Source organism: Salarias fasciatus, chromosome 13, assembly GCF_902148845.1.
Source record: "Salarias fasciatus chromosome 13, fSalaFa1.1, whole genome shotgun sequence".
Lineage (NCBI taxonomy): Eukaryota > Metazoa > Chordata > Actinopteri > Blenniiformes > Blenniidae > Salarias > Salarias fasciatus.
In genome coordinates, this window is record NC_043757.1 from 12,737,410 (window position 1) to 12,758,562 (window position 21,153).

A 21,153-nucleotide genomic window follows, 5' to 3' on the forward strand; every position below is an offset into this window, starting at 1 on the left:
GAGGGGCCTCCCTCTCTCTCTCTCTCTCTCTCTCTCTCTCTCTCTGTTTGGGAGATGCAGGATGCAGTGTCGGTGGGATACACTAGGGGGAGTGGAGGAAAGGGGAAAGGCATCCTCATCCCTGTCAGATGTGTGCACTTAAGATGAGCGAGTAGTCAGTGTGGAAAGCAATTCTGGCTGGTAGGAAGAGGCAGAGAAAAACAGAGAGCTGTACAGTGTGTGTGTGTGTGTGTGTGTGTGTGTGTGTGTGTGTGTGTGTGTGTGTGTGTGTGTGTGTGTGTGTGTTAATGTTCGTTTAAAAAAAAAAACACGATCCCAACCAAGCTCTTAATTGTTGCGGTTTGTTTTCTGGAACATTTTTAGCCTCGTTAAATTCTAATTGTGTGTTTGTTTCGCGTGTGTCAGGATAATTCATGATTAAGTTTTTTTTTTTTTCTGCACAAGGGGCTTTTGATGTGATAATTTATCAGTTATCATGGCTCCATTTTATTTTATTCATTGTTATTTTTACCAAAATAGTCAATAAACCCCAGCATTTACAACACTGCAGCCAACAACAAAAGTAAAAATATCTCAAATTCTATTAAAAACTTTTTTTTTTCATTTCTGTGAAGCACATATCATACAGGCTCTTTTAAGTCTGACAGGTAATGAATATTTGATGATGTTGTCACAGTGAACCAGAATAATTTATAACAACAGTTTCGACTTGTGCTAATTCCTCAAATCTCTCACTGTGGAAACGTGTGTGTGTGTTTGTTGTTGCATGACAGACACCCGAGTCTCTTCAACACACCTGAACCGAGTCTCGACCCTGTTTGCTTCTCGTTTGACCCTCTTTGATTTCACGTGTAAATGGAGTCAAACTGCGGGTTGATCTCCTTCTAGGCCCCGAAGCGTCCGTGAGTCAACCCGTTAGTCAAAGGACTGAGCGTCCACGTTGACCCGGCCAGTGCTCTCCCCTGCTCTGCGTCATCTCCTGTGTTTTCAGCCTCTGGCTACCTGACAGGGCAGCAGACACCACAGCCGGCCGCACCGCGCTGTGATGGAGCAGCTCCGTTCGTCTGCTGTTTGAAAGCGGGCTTGCTGTTGATCCCGCTGGGTCACTGATCAGATGTGTGTGACGTGTGCCGCTGTTTGCGCGTTACGGAGTTTCCTCTCTCACATGCCGTTTCACCACTGCCAGTGCCACTTTCTGGTAATTACCTCAAGCCTATTATACTATTCAACTTTGAATGCTTGGAGAGTCTGCATTCATTTTCAGTAAACAAATAGCTTTGTTAGAGAGGCGTTGTTTACTTGTTTTGAGGATGGTTATATTTAACTGAAGTTGGTCATGTTTTCTATTTGCCAAGAGAGCAATTTCTCTCAAATGAGAAAAGACAGTTTAAAAAGCAATAGAGGAAAAAAGACTGTCATTAGACTATTGAAAGGGAGCCAGTCTTGTTTCCCTCTGATAAGTTCAAAAGAAAAGACAGTCTGTGTAAGACTTTCAAAATGAGCCTTTACTTAAAGAAAATTCTTTACATTTTGGTCTTTAGCCTTTTTATTGGTATTCTGTAAAAGCTGATAGGATTTGGCATGTGCGTTTCTGCTAAGCACAAGTCCTAAATCATTTATGATAGCTGGAAACTAAGCATACTACCAGAAAGCAGAGAAACAGGGCTTTGCACCCTTATATTAGGCATTACAGTAATCCCCTCACCTTTGTTGAGCTTTCCAGTATTCTCAAAACTACACAGTAATACTGAAGAACTGCGTGATATTGGAAGCTGCAGAGATCCTGAAAATTTGCAGAACTCACTGCACATGTCATGTTTTGCCATAAAATCAAAAATCAGTACAGTGAATAGAGAATATGATGATTCGACTCTTTCTGTCCTTGTTTATGACCGTTAGTATGTTCTCATCAGGATGCCGATAACACAAGATACGCTTGAATAGTGTGACGGTCTGACATCTCATGCCCGGTTTTTGTCTACCAGGACAGAACATGATCCAACTACAGCTTCAACACATGAGCACACGGTTAAACCGTGATTGCCGTCTTTGCATGAGAGCCTAATTGAACAGACACTTAAGCGTGGAGCATCTGCCAAAACTACTTAGACCTCCAGTGGAGTTTTTCAGATTTGTTTGCTTTCCAGCTGGAGTGGCTCTCACTTTTGTTCGAAACACAAAGGGATTTTTGGAACGATTATAGACTGGCTGGCTGTATATCGCTCATCTGGAGGCAAATCGTTATGAAATGCATTTTTTTTTTTTTTTTTTTTTTTGGTTGTGTTCTATATCGTCTTGTTTTCACTGAAGCTTTTTATTGTCAGTAAGTTTAACACTCTTGCTTAAGTTGTTGCACGTCAAGCCTGAGTTGAAGAAAGGTTTGTTTTGGACATCCTGACCTGATCCTTGTCTTCCTTCCAGAGAAGTCTATGCCTGACCTCAACATGGTTTCCTCTCCTAAATCGACTGCAGACACATCTGTCAGCGGCTGCTGATTGACCCTCTCTTAGACGCACAAAGAGCCCCGCTGGAGGACGAGGGTGTTGGGTTTCTGTTATCTCAGGACCGAGGAAAATCTGTCGCTCTGTTCATCTTTTGTTCAAGGGGATAGTACTCTCCTTTCCCAAGGACGCACTCCAGTCTGTCTGGCCAGTTTCAGTGTTTAGACAACAAACAGATTGTTTCCTACTTTGTCGTACCTCTTGATTTTGCCTAGTGTTAGTTAAAGTGGCTTTTGACTCTTGTGTTAGCAAAACAGCTGTAAAGGGTGCTTGTGGTCTTTTTCTTTAGCCGACTGTCCTGAGGTCCGTTGTTGTCTCTCATGACAGGCAATTCTACCAGACAATTGATTTACCTTTTTTGCTCTTGCTGTGGTCAATATATGGGACTTGCAGTTGTCTGCACTGTGCTGCCCTACACTCTGTGAAATCTTCTCGAAACCAAAAATAATGACTTGATTTTACTGGGTAAAGGCAGCAATGAATTACAGATATTATTTTAATCTTCCTCACATTTTCCCCATTTATTTGCCACTTAAGCTCAGCATCCACTGAAAAGCTTGTGTGAAATGCAATAGACCCCAACACTGCTCGAGGGGCTCACATTGAAATATCGAGGCTGATTTCCCCTCATGTCTCCTCCGTGCTCTGAGTGGAATTCATTATTGATAGATTTTCTGTGTTCTTAACCAAAGCCAAATTAAAAGGAGCATGTTAAAAAAGGCTGCTGCCAAAAACCTCACTTTGTTTTTCTTTTACCTTCTGCTTTATTTGCATCTCCACCCTCTACAGGCATTCGACAGTGATCTTTGCTGTGGGCCTTCCATCTCTGCTTTGCCACCCTGACAGGAAACCTTTCAGTATCACCACAGTTTAACTGGAGTTTATGGGTGAGAAGTGCTGTCGGTTATGTTGGAGCATTCATGGGGTTTTGAATATTCAGAGGAGGTAATGTGTGTGATTGGGGGTAGAAAAAGGGTTTATAGGGAGAAAAAAAAAAACATAAAAGGGATGAATAACTACATAAAGGCAAATTTTGAATTTCATGAGTGTGGGCTTGCTTAAATGTAAATGTTGGCGTCGTGTCATTGCCTAAAATGTTTGGCGAGGAAGCTGTGACTGGTGGAGCTCGGTTGATCTTTATGCGTGTGAATGCAGATGTCAGCTGCATGAAACAGAGCCCTACTATTGGCATTATTGCTAATAGGCCATGCGGTAAAGTACCAGCCTTTTCTAATGCAGATCCCAGATGTTGAGGAATGACTTGACCCCTTCATCTCTTGAGACTGCTCTGCATGGCCAGGGAAAGACAAGGGCCAACAAAAACAACAACAACAGAGACTAAAGGGGCCGACATCCTGCTGCTCGGGCAAGCTCAGCAGCTTCGGTCAGGAGTCACCGGCACTGCGTGTTTTTTAGAAGAATGACAAACCATGCAAATAGCTCCATCGGCTGTTTTTTTCCGCAGCCTTTTGTTTTCTTGTGGCTGTTTTTGTGGTCACTTTTGTGCTGTCTGCAGAGACTGGGGAAACTCAGGGATGAGTGGGTTTCATAAAGGTAGGGGAGGGGGATGTTAGGAGCTGACTTGTCAACCTCGGGACCTCCCATAGGTTAATGACCCCCAAACACAATGCTGTGTGATCAGATTAGATAGAACACTCTCCCCCCACAGCACTAATCAGCACAATAAAGGAGGTAAGAAATAGAATTACCATACAGTGTTTTCAGAGACCAACATACGTCTCTAACGTAGCTAATTTAGGTCTTTTTCTGGCTTTCTAACTGCTTTGCTATTTCTGCAGTAAATCTGTAATTAGCCAGTTTAGCGTCTTTTCACCAGCCATAGTTAAATGCCAGCATTTATCTTTACAGTAATCTCTACGCACTTGTGTAAGTGACAAGGAATCTTAAAGACAAACTTTAACTGAGCTACTCATTCCTTCGGCGTCGGTGTGAGTTCAGTGATTCAGTCTTTTGAAATGAAGCGTTTGGTTCTGTTATGAAAGGGTCAGTGAGGGTTTAGAGTTATAAGAGAGGAAGTCAGCACCAATGTTATCTAGTGAAACAAACCAAGTCTTTGCTGCTCCAGATAAGATAAAATAGATTAAACAATACCTCAAGGGCCGTAATGGCCCCGTTGAACGGAACACATGCAGGAAGCGCGCTTCTTAGGCAACAGTATTTTGGGTAAAGAGAGGGGGTAACACTAAAGAAGGGAGGTCTCGTCACACAGAGCTGCCATCACAGTGATCAAAGTCTTCACTTATCTGTGCCAAACACTGAATCTGACTCTGTATTCTCTGTGATCTGAACCACTTTGTTTACTCTCATGAGTCATATCTAAAAATTACCCTTTTTAATGATTTCTCAACTCTTTGTTTTTCCACTGCTGAACACAATAAATAACTGTTCGGAAAGTACAAAAACAATCATTTTGTGTGTCTTTGTGTGTGTGTGTGTGTGTGTGTGTGTTCATTGCACTTTAGAGAAAGCTTGGTGGCAACAGTGCTCACAAGTTGGAGCTGACGCTTCAATCACCAGCTTAAAAATACACTCTTGTTATCCAGATCCACACCTGTGTATGCTTGTCTACATGAAATAATTCAGCGCACATCATTATGATGTTTGCTTTCTAAACTTGGGAGAATTATGTTGACATTTTGTGACTGGGAACGGGGTCGTCACTTTAAGCTATTGTGAGAGCAAGAGCTACTTAACTGCCCTTAAATGCCACCCGAAGGTGCTTTCAGGTAACACCTCTGTCCGCCCCAGTAAATAGGAGGCGTCTGCGCTCCGGTGTCTGACTCCAGTGCTTCAGCACTCAACCTGAGTGGCTTGGATATCAGATGTCTTATTCCTCTGCAGTCAGGAGCCACAGTCAAAGAAAGCCTATAGAAAAAAAGGTGATGGTGGAAATAAAAGGGCTGCTTGAGATGAGAGGACATTTATGACTTCTCTGAAAGAAATATTTGAAGACTAGCCACCCACCTATTAGCACAAGACTGTAAGGTGCTTGTGGAGGAGATGTGAATGGCACATGGGTATAACTAGGAGTAACTGGAGTAGGCCCTCTTTTTCCCTTTATATTGGCTGAGTGTTTCTGGGGTTAAACTTCAACAAGACGGGATAATTAGACCTCTGCTGCAATGGTGGTCATGGGGCGAGATGTTGGAGGTTTTGTGTGTGTGTGTGTGTGTTGAGGGAGTGTGACTCTACATCTACCTGCCTTGAAAGGTAACATGGGCTTCACATAGATACATTACTTATTAGTTAAATCTGTGGCTGTACCTTTTTTTTTTGCCCCCACTTTATTTCAGATAAAAAAAAAAAAATATCTTCAGTGTTTCACAATGAAGGGCTTGACTCAGTTTTCATAATTTCAAACAAGAAAGTTTCATGTGAAGATTTTCCTCCCTTCAGGCCTTTAAAGAGATACAGCTGAAATACAGGCTGTGCTTTGTATTGACATGCCTGTGGTATTTTTCTGTGTATCTATATCATTGAGAAATTATTACCATGTTTGAACACGTTTCGGTCGTCTGTAAGGATGTTTTCACCAACACTGAGACAGGAGCAGAAAAAAAAAAGTGTGGCAAAGGGTAACAATTTGCAGAGAAATTTTCTTTCTTACATCAGATCATAGTACACCTTTCTATGATTTTGGTTTCACAAATGATCAGTAAAGACAAACGTGACAATTCACAGGCCAATGAGAGATCCTTCAAAATGACCCAATAAACATATCCAGAAGAAGTTAGAGGAAGTCGCCCTGCATGAACAGAGGAGATGAGTAGGTGTGCTGTGTAAATAGAAGTAGTGTCATTGTAGCCAACATCAATCACGCAGGCAATAACGGAGACGTGAATTTAGACACAGCATTAGAAAGAAAAACACATTCTGAAGACATTAGCCGCCAGACTTTGGCAGCCGATGACAGTGTTGGTGTGAAAGCCGCTGCGATTTGAAATGGAAATGGTCCCCTTCTCCGGTGGGTGTTATTGGTTGAACAGTCTTTTTGTTGATTGAATTATAGGTGCCTGCCATCAAGTTTCTGCATAACATTGCAATAGGCTCTCAAAAACGCATTCTTCTCTTTGTAAAGGTCACGGTTAATGTGGAAAATGCCAGCCTTTCCTATTTAGAAGCATTCATCACTGTGACCATAGCATTTGCGAAGATATTCTGTCTATATCGACTTAAGCAGCTTATAGTCGGCCTTTCTCCTGAATATTTTGTGATGAGGAGAACAAGCAATTTGCATGTATTTTCTGATCTCCCTACACTATCTTTCATATGTGAATAGTTTTATGAGCAACTGCAAATAAACACATTTGCTATTTTTTTTTTTTTTTTGGCTGTGGTGCCATCGGAACTGCAACACAGCTGCTTAATTATTTCTCCCACTGCAGTGCTCTCGCTATGTCTCAAACTATACTTTTGTATTTAATTGTCTTTAGTTTTTTTTATATATATATATATTCATCCATAACTTTCTCTCCACAACACCAGTGACCCAGTTTTCAGACTCTAATCATTAAAATTTCATTCTCATTATCGGCAGCATTTTTTATTTTTTTTATTTTTTTCATGCCGATCACCTGAGTTTCAGCCATGGGAAGCCTTGAATACAAATCCCTCATGAAATCTTTCAAGCACTCTTTCAATGTCGCACTACAGACATTTCGAACGGGAATTCCTCTGTGTAATTTGTAGGAAGTAAAGCCAAAATTCTGCCAAATCCATTAAAGTTGAGTGTGCGTTCCAGCAGCAGCAGCAGCCACCCCCGGCTCTCTCAGGATGGGGAAACCCCAGAGGAGGCTCCATTTAACCCCTTAGGATTAGCGCTCATGCCTACTTTAGCAATGGTAAAAGGGAAAACGTCTCAGCACATTGAGTCAGTAGGGACTCAGCCTTGCTCTGCTGGCTTCCCACACAAAAATGGAAAAAAAAAAAAAAGTGGAGCTTCTAGACTGATTTGAATAAGGCTAGATGTTTGCCCAGCCTGCCCTTCTGTAGCCTTCACAGTACATTAGCAGACAGAAAATACAAGGCTGTAATCTCAACAATATATTCAAAGCGAGTATGTGTAGCTCGCTTTGAATATTCTCTCTGCTTCACTTGGGCTACTTTAAATGCAAGGAAGATTGCCACAATTGTTTTTGTCCTCCAAGAGAAGCTTGGCTGTATAGAAATAGATGTGGTTTACTTGCGCTTGTTTAGTGGTGCCATTGGACAGCGTTTAGCCTTGGCCTTTTTAATCCTGAATGCTGAGTGGACTCATCTGACAGCGTTTCTTTATGGGCTTGTGTTTCATCTTCTCCGCTCTACCTCTTTCTCTCTCTCCACCTCCCATAATTCATATTCCCCTCGTATGCCTGCGCTGTATTCGATGGCATTTTCGCTCGTCGCGGTGTTCAGTGTCCGGGTGGAGAGGAGAGGTCCGGAGACGCTCCGGTGCGGTGTCAGAGGGCGTGGCCTCTCTCACAAGGGACCCTGACCAGTCCGAGACTCTATCTGTTGACTTTAGCCCTCGGCTGACATTCCCTTGTGTTTGTCTAGGCTTTCATCAGGACTCTGTTTAAACAAACGCCAGCAACTGAAAACACATTTTCTCACTAACTCGCTGTGAGACACACACACACACACACACACACACACACACACACTCATACGCGCGCACGCACACACACTCGATTTGACTTCAAGGAACAGGTGATGCCCCAAAGTGGATTCATTGCCGTGGCAGCTGTATTATGTGTTTCCAGGGCAGTTCTTGTAAAAATGACATTGAACTTTTAGGTTTGAGTGTATGAACAGCTGTTCATAATGTGGCCTGATATCTGTTTCCAGCAGAGTCTCCCGTCGGCAGAATATAGTAGTGAGATGGTCTTTATTAAGCTGAGCCTGGAGAGTTGTGAAGTGAAATATCAGAGAACAGGTAATGTCTTTCTTTCTCAACGACAAGGGGAGGGGGGCAGTGGCTGTTTTTTTTCCCCTTCTGGGCTGAAAATGTGGAGCCAGGCAGCAGGAATCTACCTGCCAGTCAAACAGGAGTGTGTTCTCCTGATGTTGATGGCTCTGTGAGGAGTGTGTGGCTTCCTAGCTTGCCAGATTTCGCTGCTGCCCGATGCTACCAAGGTGCAGAGATTTTTACGGGATGTTGGTTCGGCAGCAGTCGCAGGGCTGCAGACTGAGAGCGACATCTCAGCCGCAGAAAGGGAGAGTGTTAGCATCCCCAGCTCGGCTGCAATGAGAACCAGCAAGAGTTTTGGAAAACAGGTGCAACCGACACCTGCATGTGTTCCTTCCACCTTCCTTAATTAGAGTTCAGTATCTTCCTAATGAATATCCCTGCTCCAGTATCATGTTTCTTGTGCGTGTGTGTGTGTGTGTGTGTGGGAGCCGATGGGCTCAATTGGGAATTATCTAGCATTCCCTGGAGAAAGCCTATTTTCCCCCTCTCTGTTGATCCACAGGAGCATACAGACTTCTGTGTGAGCAGTGAAGACTCAGCAGCCCATCACTGATCCTCTGATCTTTTGTGAGAATAGACTCAGTATGAATTTGCCTGCATTTTTTTCTTTTTTCCTTCGTTACCTTACTTTTTTTGTTGAAACATTACGTTAATCACAGACTTTATTGAGTTAGTAGGTAATATCTGACGTGCGTGATTTACAGTTTGCGTAGTGTGGCTGCTCTCGCTGTTGTTTGCTGTGCCAGCAGGAGTTTCTTGTTCCTGTGTCACGCAGAGAGACACGGTTCTTTTGTCACCGTATCTTTGAGCGAGTTGGCAGGGATCAGTCACATCATTCATCAGATCTGAAGCTGAATGTGTCAGAAGTAATAGAAGAGTGTTCACCCCCCCCTCCACCCGTACTGTAGAGTAGCACGCTTCTGCATGATGTGCAGTCAACTGCTGGGTTATAATTGGGGCTAAGGCTGCTGAACCCCTGCCTGCTTCCTTCTATTCTGTGACACACAATCCTCCATAGAGACTCAGTGTGTGATTTTTCTCATAGCCTGACAGGCGTTTGAGGCTTCTCACATATCCAGTCGTCAGTTTACCTGAGCCACTCACTCTCTATGTCTTTTTTTTTCTGCCGGTGTGTGACTTGTGCATGACTGTGGGGATACAGGTGTCAAGCGTCAGCTTACACCACATCAGGTCTGCTCGGTTCTCAGCCTATGATGTCGGTAAACTACGACAAAAGAAAAGTTTTCTCATGCTGGGAAATTCACAGGCTGCTACAAAAGGTTACTGAGTTGAAGAACTTTTTTTTTTTTTTTTTAGCAGTTAAATGCAAAAGGTTAGCCCCTCCACTCCCTACCTCTGTCTGCTGCCGCTGCCACCCACATCACATGGCCAGCTGACCTTGTCCCTCCATGTTTAACAGCCTCTTTTCCTTTGTTCATTTGACCATGTTTCCATGGTGACCAGGCTGAATCAGCCCAAACAGCATGCACTCGCAGCCCCAGAAGGCCAAGCTGGCCTAGCAAAAGTCTGTGGTTTCACAATCCTGGGACATGCTATTAATGTTCTGAGGATGAAACACGTGAAAACTTTGAAGGATAGTCTGATATGCTGTGCTTTTTTGATCGCTGCAAGGAGGCAATTACAATAAGAAAGGGAAGCCACTTGTGTGTCTGATTCACCTTGTCAAGATGTTCACTTTGCAGTGGAGCTCCTTATTTTGAAAGCACTGTTTCTTTGGCCATTTCAATGGCGCCTCGTTGAATCTAAAGCAAGTTGCACTATGGATTCTGAGCCCTGCTGGGATACGCAGCGGTCTGAGTTTCTCCAAAGCTGGAGCTTCCACTGCCAAATGAGGCGCAAGCTGAAGCTGGGAGCCTGTCGGGAGAGTAGACTATCACTTTACACGGCCTTATGTACTCCAAAATACGCACGAACAAAGACAGTGGACATGCACCTGGTTCTGTTTATTCCTGCTGTGGGAGTCTGACACACATGTTCGCTCAGTGATTATGGTTTGTGCAGTTCTACATTTTACAGGCACTGACCCTTGCAGAAGTGTGCAGATGGTAAAATTTATTGTTACAACTTTCCCCATGACTTTACAGGTGTGGAGCACGGTGTGTTTTAAAGGCATGCAATTACAAATGCGATAAACATCTGAGATTTTCTAGTGCATGTAGTGGATGTGCAGCGTTTTTTGGATAAAGGACTTTGTTTGACCATTCAAGTCGTGGCTTTTCCCACAGAATTCAGCCGAAGCCGAGTGTTTTTTTGTAAGCGCAATCGTTTCTACAGCAAGAACAAGGGAAAAAAAAAAAAGATATAAAAGAGAGGGGTTTTATCTCTTGGCTAACATCCTCAATGTGTCTGTTTCTTAAATTCTCTGGACAACTCAAGATGTTTTCTCAGGTTCCTTCTACATCTAAATGTTAGCAGTTATTTGAACACTTGTCTATAAAAAAGTAATCGCATTACATTTTAAACAACAGTCTTTTAAAGTAGCTCAAGTCAAGTATTTAGTACAAGTTTAACTCCAAAAGAACAAGTCTCAAACATGGTTCCCCAACCACTCAAGCTCGATTTTGTCAAATTTAACAACTGAGATAGAGTCACCAATGGTACTATATGGAGATAAATATAAATGGCTCTATAAAGTGTGGGGAAATTAAGTGTCATTGGATGAGTATGATGTGTTTGGAGTTTTGTGAGGGAGAGACGAGAATTGACAGGACTAAAGTTTGCACATGTACTAAAAAACTGGATCTGTTGGACAAAGGATTTTGGAGATGGAGTTGCCAGAAGTGGGGAGAACAGGAAGACCACAGGGAAGACTCTTGAATGTAGTGAAGGGGGGCCATGGACGTGACTGGTGTAACAGTAGAGGAGGCAGATGATCGGCTGTGGCAACTCTAGAAGAGAACAGCTGAAAGAAGGGGCAAGAGAGTGAAGTAAGAGGTCATTAAATCTGTATAAATGCATGTAAAAAGAAAAGAGAACTTCTTAAATCTTGTAAGAGACGGGCCACGATTCGTATGCAAACCACACAGCTTAGGCAGTAACAGAATTTTCATTATCTGTGTAACTTGTACTTCATGGACACCATTATTCAGTTTAAATTTCGGAGGAATTATTGATCAAATTCTTGGTAATGCTTGTCAGCATCCCGCTTAGATCGGATCTTTAATTGGCTTACCCTTCAAAATCATTGATTAAAGATGTCCGCTGCAAAGTTTTCTTTTTATTTTCTTGTTGTGTTTATTTTAGGTTTAGCCTGAGTTTCACAAAACTTTCTGGAAAAGTGTTGACTGCTTTGCACTGTCACTTTAGTATAACCTCTGCTGTCTCCTTTTGTTAAGCTCTGAAATACTCATTGTAGCTATGTTAACGTTCCATTTAGTTTTTGAGAGTTTCTCAAAATTTACAATTCTGATTGTATAATCTGCTTTAATTCCACCAGATTTCACTTGGAAATTGCAGAAGCGACAGCTCTTCCCATTAGCTTGTCTGTGCTTTGCTGTTTTTTCGGCACGCATGTCTTTGAATCCGCGGTGGCCACCGTGAGATTGGTTGTGTGATTGTAATTACTAATTTAGCCAAAGTGTGGAGAAAACAAACAGAGCAGGAAAAGCTGGAATGATCAGAAGATAGCTCTTTGCAGCTGCCTCCAGTTCTAATCTGCTCAGGTAATTCTCCTCAAACCCATTGAGTCCATACAAGCGATTGAATTTCAATGCATCTCTGATGAGATGAGGGGTAGAAAGAGGGTGGGGGGGGGGGGGGAAACCTACCTTAGCACTCAAATGGATTGGCAAGCAGATGCTCGGTCAAAGTGACAGGTGATAAGTGCTTTGGCAAGCTGTAAGTGAAATCTTTATGCATGTCTTTCTGTATGTAACCGCGCTGTCACTGCCCATCCCTCATATGCTCTCGCTCATTCGCGGTGCCTCTCAGAGCATTTTCTTCGCCACGGAGCAAGCGGCTCTCTCCGTCTGATAAGCACCTGTGACCTTTCAGATGAAGCACTCTGTTTATTTAAGTGACTAGCGCGCAACTGTCTGCTTCACGAAGGGGCGTGTTGAGAAATGAAATGAGAAACTCCGCATCTTCTCGCACATCTTTACACTGACCCCGCTGGCCTCGTATGCTAATTTTACGTCCAAATGGATTTTAATTTCTGCTCGCAAAAATGGTAATTTCAGTCAAAGCATGTTTATAGCAGATTGGAAAAAAAAAAAAAAATCAAAGGCAGTTAAATCATGAGTTGCAATGCAAGTAACACTTCAAAGATGAGAAAGCTTGGTGGAACTTCTAACAGGCGCTTAGCTTTTTTCTACTCGCAAATGGCTTTTTTTTTTTTTATTCTACAGAAACAAACAGCCTTGATTTTTCGGTGCACCGTTGTAAAATTGCTTGAACAGGTAAAAGCAGTGCTTTATCTTTGCAATGGCACATACACTGTATAGTATGTTTAACATTCCCTTCATCAGAGCACCTGGCGGTGCAGCTGTGGTCAGTCAGTGTAGCACCATCTCCAAGAAAAACACATTGCATGTTGGCGCTCCTGCTTTATTCATTGAAGGCTACTGTGTTGTATGTACTCAGTGAAACCACGCGTTGAACAGACAGCGTTTTCCTTGTTATCTCTGACAATTAGTATTCCTCTGTGTTTCACTGGATGTGGTTTTGAAAAAAAAAAAAAAAACGTATTTCTCTAAAGGCTCATTTTGAATGACTTGATTACCTTTCTTTACTGCATTTACCAGTTGAGGATGCTTTGGCACATCTTTACAGTGTTGTGTGTACCCGTGTGAAGGCCTTCTAATTGGAGTCCAGGGGCGGATCTCTCCAAGCGCTCTCTGTGTTCTGCCCCACAGTTATCTGTAGGTCAGAGGGTTGCCAGGAGATTTTCACGTAGCTCCGTGATAGAAAGAGCTTTTAAAGCGAGTGTTTCATTTAGAGCAGCAGCCGGAGTGGTACGGATGCCTCGCAATACGTCTTCATTCCTCGCACAAAGCAGCCTCAGCCACCTTCATTTATTTCCCTCCGTCTTCATCTCACTGTATGCATTTTTCATCCGTGTGGATCAGTGGCAACCCGGGCGTCTTCAGCTGAGACCTCCACAGCAATCACATCATAACAAATCTCTGTGAAATGGACGACTCAAGACGCTATCCCAACATCTGAAATAGATGGCAATCAGTAAATTGCTGTCTTAAGTGCAATAGTAATGCATCCATAATGGGCTGTGATCATAACCAGAGAGCTTTGGATCAGCGCAGCTAAGCCTATTGTCTCTAAGGACAAAGCCGGGCTGGAGGCAGGGGTGGCGATTTTAACTCCTTTTGCCTGAACCCACAAAGTTGAATTTCCCTGATGCTAAGGTCTAATCCCCCCTTTCCTTGTCAAGCTCCTGCTCGGTCAGCCATCAGGTCCTCTCCTCAGTTTGCATTGCATCATTAGCCAAGGGTCGGTCCTGCCTCTCTGTAGCCCCCCATGAAGCCACTGTTGCTCTTTTTAGGAGTGGTCACCTTTTCCAATAGCATTAACTCATCGGCTGTTGGACTGTAAAAACTATAATGGAAGCTTCAGAAGGATTTTTTTTTTTAATCCTCTTGAGCAAAGACCCATAAAACATGCTGATGAGGCAGCCCTTTCAAGTGTCTTCACACAGCCGCCTACATCCTCCACCAAAGTTGCGCCATTATAAAAAAATAAAAATTATGAGAAAAAACTTTATTCTTATTCAGTTTCTTTCCAACTGATCACACTTATAAGAATATGGTAGACGGAAGCTTTTTCTTTGTTGCACAAAAGAAAAAGAACATGCAGCATTTTTGGTAAATATATGTGTTTTGTTTTTTTTCCTTTGGCCTCTACATTGTTGCAGATATTGGTTTTTTTATTTAAAGTTTTTGAGGAAAATCTGTAATCGCAAACAATCATGTTTATATCTACCATGAAACGTTCCCATGTGTCCAGATACTACACCACATTATTCAGCCCATGGTAGAGGGTGTTTGGAGCCGACCCCAGCTGGGTGATGGATGAAGGCAGGGGACACTCTGCACAGACACTCATTCACCCCGACGAGCCATATGAAAGTGTTTTCAAGTGAAAAGGAAAAGCTTATCGAAAACTGATCCCTAAGGTGGAGCTTTTTTATGAAAACACACCAACTCAGTCTTAGTGTAATCAGAAGAAAGCTTCACTTAAAGCACTGACATGTATGTAGGTTACAGTCACAGCTTGGTGCCAAATGAGGTAGAGATACATTTCTTTTGTTTGTTTTTTTAAGTCAAACGCTTAAATAGAATAAAGCATTTTAACCCAGTGCCTTTCTCCCGGTCTCCTCTGCACTCGTCTGTGCGTCTGTGATGTTCTCCACAGCGGAAAAGCAGTCACTCGCAGAGGGCATTAATGCTAAATAGAAATTGGATTTAACAGCAACACATAGATGTTCTTTCAGGACGATTAGGGCTGCAGCCAGGCATGGTGTCCTTCTACACCGGCCTGTTTAGCATGGGATTAAACCATTCGGAACCTGCACGTCCACGTTCCCTTCCTCTACCAAACTATTGCTGAAATGCCTCCTTTTCTCCTTGGGAGTTTCCAAAGTAATGCAGCTGAATGATCCAACATGTTTTGATTTGATGAACCAAGGTAGACGTTTGTTAAAGGTCACTACAGTGTCTCTAATTTGCTCTCATGCGGTTACATTTGTTGTAATTCCTTCAGCCCTTTCATCATTTTTCAGTCCAATCTGTGTGGGGTCTAAGCTCCACTTTTACTGTGGCAGTCTATAATGGCTCTGGAAGCTCCTATTTCAGTGGCACCGCTAAGTTTTTATGAGGAGGGAGTGTCACTAGGCACCGGTCACATTTTCAAACCTGCTAAAGACTTAAACAGTGAAGGTGATGTTTTTACAGTAAGCTGAGCTGTAAATAGCCTGCTCGTGTTGGAGGTGGAACAAATGACCTGTTGTAGCCATTCACAATCTGGCCCAAAGCATTTTTTATGCAATGTAGTCATTTGTGGAACAAGGACGTGAAGCGTACAGTCGGGCGCCTGCAGAGCCAGGAGCCACACAAACAGTTATGAGATTCTGTCCCTTATTCACTCAGTCATTACCTGCTCCGTTTGGAAAACAACCGCTTTAAGATGTGCTTGTACATTATGCTGGAGTCATTATGGCTTCAATGTAAATCAGATGATTAAAAACTTAAATTAGCTAGTTGATGAGTTTTTGTGCCTCTGTTTTTTTCAATCCCAGAGACCAATGTAACTTCACTGTATTATCACTCCGTGATCAAACTTCAAAACTCTGTGTGACATGCAGGTATTATATTCTTGTACAATCCTAATTACTCCACATGCCTTGCTTTGCAATGCACCGCATAATTGCTATTATGTTAAAACGAATATAGATTGTGATCTGATTGGTTTTACATTGTGTTCCATATCAAACAAATCCCACTCATGTGTAAGAAATTGTACGAATTGAATTTTATTTTTTTTCTCTATCATTTTGGCTCAGTGGTATTATTCACATCTAAATGGAACCATCAACATAATGAATTCTCAAAATTAGATATGCTTACAGATCCACTCGAAGCTTTCATCCATGCTCTGGATTCATTGTGGTTAGTACGCATTCCAGAGTTTAGCAAGTGGGTTCTTCATTTGACTTTTCAATGAACCTCTGCCAAAATGTCATCCCTTTTCTCCACATTTCCCACCTAAATACGGCGCTCACGGATTGAAACAAAGACAGAAATACCAAAAAAAGAATTTGTGTGTCTGTGTTACTCCTGCGTTTGTGATCCTTTTAAGCAAAAGCCCTGCTCCACTTCCAAACAAACCTCCAATAAGCAAGCATTTCAAAAATTGAGCCCGATGCAGTTGCACAAGGGGAACAACAGCTAGAGTGAAAATATCTCCACTGTTGCCCCACTTTGTCAAAATTCTGTCATGATTTTAGGAGGCAATTAATCTCTGAGGAAATAATTGAGCTTGTCCTGCCAAAAATACTCTAGTACAACTTGAAAGATGACACAGGGTAGGGTAAACACAGAAGCTGCAAACTTGTAAAGTCATTAATTAAGCGAGGCGTGATTATTTTTCAGAAATGGAGGGGACCTTGTTGGTTTTAAATTCTTGAGCTCAACTCGAGACATAGCAGAGTAAACAGAATGACATTACTTTTAATAGTATGCATGACAGACAGTAAGCATTTCATTGAAACAGATGCAGTCTCCGAGCAAACTGTTTCTTTTGAAAGCTTCATGCTGTTGTATTTTAGAGCTAGACCATAAACTCTCCCATACCTCAATTCCATATTTTTTTTCACATTATAGAACAGTGTTACAAGTGGTGCAAAATCCATATCGTAAAAGACAAAATCAGAAAAGGCAAGGAGCTTTGACCATAAACAAAGTTCACAAACTGCCCTGCTGATGAAGTGCTGCTGTTGAGAATGATAAAACAACGTGTGATGAAAGTAATGAAACTGGTGTAAATTAGGAGCAAGAGAAAGAGCACTGTTATCTGGTAGAAAAATTCTGAAACTATAGAGATTATACTTACAGTGTTTAAATTCACTACAAATTATATTCTTGCAGTAATCAAGTATTGCATACTTTCATGTTCATCCCATGACTTTAATGTCACAATTAGAAATATTTTTATTAAATTTTTAGAGCATGTGATGAAAAAAAGAAAAAAGGAAATGCTGGGAACTCGCTTCACCCTGACCCAAGGATATTTCTCTCTTCCCTCGAAGCTCTCCAGCCTGCCAAACATATTCAAAACCACTAGTGTAAGAGTTCTTTGGCAGTAATTGTGACACTTTCTTTAATGACACAGTACTGCATGAAATCACTGGTTCAGAGTCATTTTGTTTCCACTGGTTTGAAAACTAATGCATACTGTTAACCTGTGCCCTGCTGGGGGCAGGGAGGATCTTTGGAAACCGCAAAATGCTCTGCAGAGATGAGCTCTTTGAATATTACACACAGGTCTGACCTTTGGTTCTGCGCCAAATGTGTTGGAGTCACTTTTCAAGCCTGCAAACCATGAAAAGCCTTGAATTAGCTATTCAGAGTGTAACAACAGTCCAACAAGGTCATTGGATAAGATATTCAATTATTATCAATTTTAATGAGCACCATTTCACCAAACCGCAGAAATACTTAGTTGATAAGTTGCTCATATTTATGAGTCGGCGCACACAATAACTGCTGTCTTGGTTTCTGCTGCTGCTGCTGTTTCCTGGAGTTTAAAGTGCTTCACTGCCTCTAAAAAATGGCAGCATGTGCTGCATTGTCCCTATGTATGAAAAAAGTAAAACAAAATAAATAACATCAGTTACATTAGTGTTTCAGTGTAAGATATCTGTGTGTTCAAATTATTGTTGTCTTTTTTGCATTTTTCTATGTAGGTCATAAAAGTGAGCATATGGAACTAACAGGTTTGGGTATACAGTAAAGTTGATTATCAATACCTTTTCTGTTCTTTGCAACTAGAAAGCTGCTGAGCATGCAGAGTGACCTGCTGTGTGGTTTCATGGGTTCCTGATGAGTCAGTGCATGTGTACAGCTGTGATAAATCAAACATGAGGGGCTTGTTTTCACTTGGTTTCCTTATTTTCTAATGTGGAGGAGGAACTGGATGGTTTTGCTCTGAAAAAGAGCATGTATGGTAAACTCCAATTACTCATGCATGTCGTATACATATTGCCGAGAATGTCTTTCCTGATTTGCAGATAAAGTTGGCACGCACGGGTGTACACACACATGCACGCACGCACGCACACATGCAAACCTTGCCCCTGGTACACTCAAAGAGAGCTGATGAAGGATGGATTTCTTTCAAAGTCAGCTGAAATTGATTCATTTCAGTGTCACAGCTGTTCCATCTTCCCAATGTGGAAATAACAGTGAAAGCACCCAAGTGAAAAAACCCCAGTCCTAATGGTACATTTGCGGCAATTCTAAATTTCAATTGCTTTTTTTTTTTAGTGGAAATTGTTGGCGGAAGTTGTGGCGTGGAGAATGAAGGCTATTTTTCTCAACAGCAATCATTTGGGTGAGCTATCAGATTATGAAAATCCACAGTGTGTTTTTTATTTTTTATTTATTTATTTATTTTTGCCTCATAATTCACACTTGGATGAACTGATTTGAATATTTCAGCTAAAATATTGCTATTTTTTTCCTGGCTGAAAAACTTGGTGTGCTCTCTGTAGAACTGAAACTGTGTGCGTTTGGACGTCTTAGCATTTTCACTTCATGAAAGAATAGCTTGAAGTGTTGATGGGAGTTTTTGGGATGCAGATTGGGAATTGGGAGAGTCTTAAAAATAGACTTTGTCGTCGGAGCGTCTTCCCAAACTGAAAAAGAGCTGGGGAATAAGTCTTAAAAAGTTGTCATTTGTCATTGGTATTGATGGACAGCAGCTTCAGTAAGCCATCATTGTATTAACGGACACAAAGTGAACCGTTTTTTTTTTTTTTTCTTTTCTTTTAAAAGCTCACATATGAACAGAAGCTCCATAAACCATGTGACCGTCCTTGTCTGATACTTGATTAGGAAATGACCTGATTGAGACATGACATAATCTGTGTCTGTGGCTCTTTTTGACAGGAATGATGAACGCGCGCTGGCACACTTCCTGTTGAAAGTCGCTGAACTATGGAATTATCTGATCAGATTTGCCAAAGTGAACATCCTTCCGCTGTCTTCCTAAACAAATAACTGTCATTTCATTTTTACTGGACCTCCTGTTCTCCCTCTTGGCAGCCCATTTCCTGGCTGCATGCACCGCCGTTTCCTGTTCCTTGAATCAGAACGAGCCGAGTGTTTCTCTTGGACTCACTACAGAGCCGTTTCGTGGGAAGCTACAGGCCATTTTATCTGAGAGGCAGAACGAGTAAAATCGCTACATTCTAATACAGTTTGGAACGTGGCACATGTTCACACGAATAGCTAATGTGGACTTTTTGCTTGGTCATTCCTGCGCATCACGTACGTTTTAATGTGCCCAGAGAAGGCACCTTCAGATTGTTTACTACCAAGCTATTATTTTCTGGTGTGAATCAATTCTTTGTGTAAACCAGAGAATATGTCATCATCTGTAATCATCTAATTCACTCAGCCTTCACAGTGATTTAAACAATGAAATGTTTCAAGCCAGACACCTTCGTTATTGCTGCTGAACGGCACTTTGATTTAATGTTTTGGGACCCGTGGCTGTGCCCCCCCCCCCCCCCCCCCCCCCCCCCCCCCCCCCCCCCCCCCGCAGATATCGATGTTTACTGAGCCTTTTGCACTTCCCTGTGGTTTTAGACTCTACAATTTCAGTCTCATACTTCACATATCACACACATTTAAATGAGGAAGTCGGATCGATAAAATGTGGCCGAGCAAATACTTGTGCTCTCCTTAAACAAAGTCGAACAAACTTCCAAAGTACAAGTTGTCTCACGACTTGAGCAAGAGAATACGAGTGTCACTGGGTTGTGGGAGTCGGGGACGGAGTGTTGCTGCACGGCTCCAGATGGGCAGGGTTCGCGTTGTGTGTGCTGTTAGCGGACTCGGAGGCACGAGGTTCTGCGCCGAGTCCAAACAGATGCTGCTCTTTAAATGAGACTTCTGACATTAACAGCGGTTAGCCTGTCCCTGAGAGGCCTCTCTTTACAGCTGTTCTGAGGCCATTTCATCTTTTAATTGGGATGGGGGCGATCGTAGATTACATTGGCTGAACAGGAGACATTGTCGAACAGCGGACTCCCACAATGCTTATATACTTAAGCATTAAATATATATATGAGTTTATAAGTGTATACTATATATGCATATGCTGACTGAAAAGATTTGCGTGGTCCTTTTGCTTTATTAGCTGCTTTTTCTGAGTGTATGATAGCAAAACTGCATGTCTTTATTTTGAAAACTTCTTGGAATCAGTCCACCTCTTCATCATTTCTGCCAGAAAATTCTCCCAGAATTGAGAAAATGCTTAAACACGAACAGAATTTTTACTCAAAGCCAGTATGTCACCACGGTAGTCTGGTCGGCTGTAACTAATATGTGCCGTCTGGCCAGCAGTGACATTTCATATATTTGCAGGAGACAATCCCTGTATTTATATATGAGTTAAATATTCCCAGGAGACACGGCTGCAGATTCCATATCTGCAGCTGGAGTGCTAGAAAAGATTGACATTCGGCTGTTAACTCGATTCAAACTCGATTAGGCCAAATTGAAGAATGAATGCTCCCTCTCTTTGAGCAAAGATGGGGGAAGCAAAGCAGAGGTATTGACAGCGATCAGTGCTCCTTGAGCAGGCCTCGCAGCTTAAAGAGTGTGTTTTTATACCTCAAAGACTCCAGTGAAGAGGTCAGGCTTTGTAACCAGAATCTACAGTGTATTCACTGAATTTGCAGACTCGCTGTCTCCCTGTGAAATGGAGGGGGAAAAAAAATATGTCAGGATTTTACGTTACATCAATCAAAAGTGTATTTGGCTGCCTTGTTTCACAGCAGCGAGAAGTATACACACATCAGCTCTCAGACATACTAACACAACAGGGAATGCTAACATGAGGGCAGTGAATTTGGGTCGATTCCTTTCATTCAAGCACGGGGTGCTCACAGAGGTTAGTCCACTGGTCAGTGGTCTGGTTTTG

At 42.2% G+C, this 21,153-nt stretch overlaps 1 protein-coding gene across 3 annotated transcripts in view; it reads left to right on the forward strand.

Moving 5' to 3' along the window:
- macrod2 (mono-ADP ribosylhydrolase 2) overlaps positions 1–21,153 on the forward strand; it is a 410,420-nt gene that overhangs the window by 87,115 nt on the left and 302,152 nt on the right. The gene's annotated exons all lie outside the window — the stretch shown is intronic.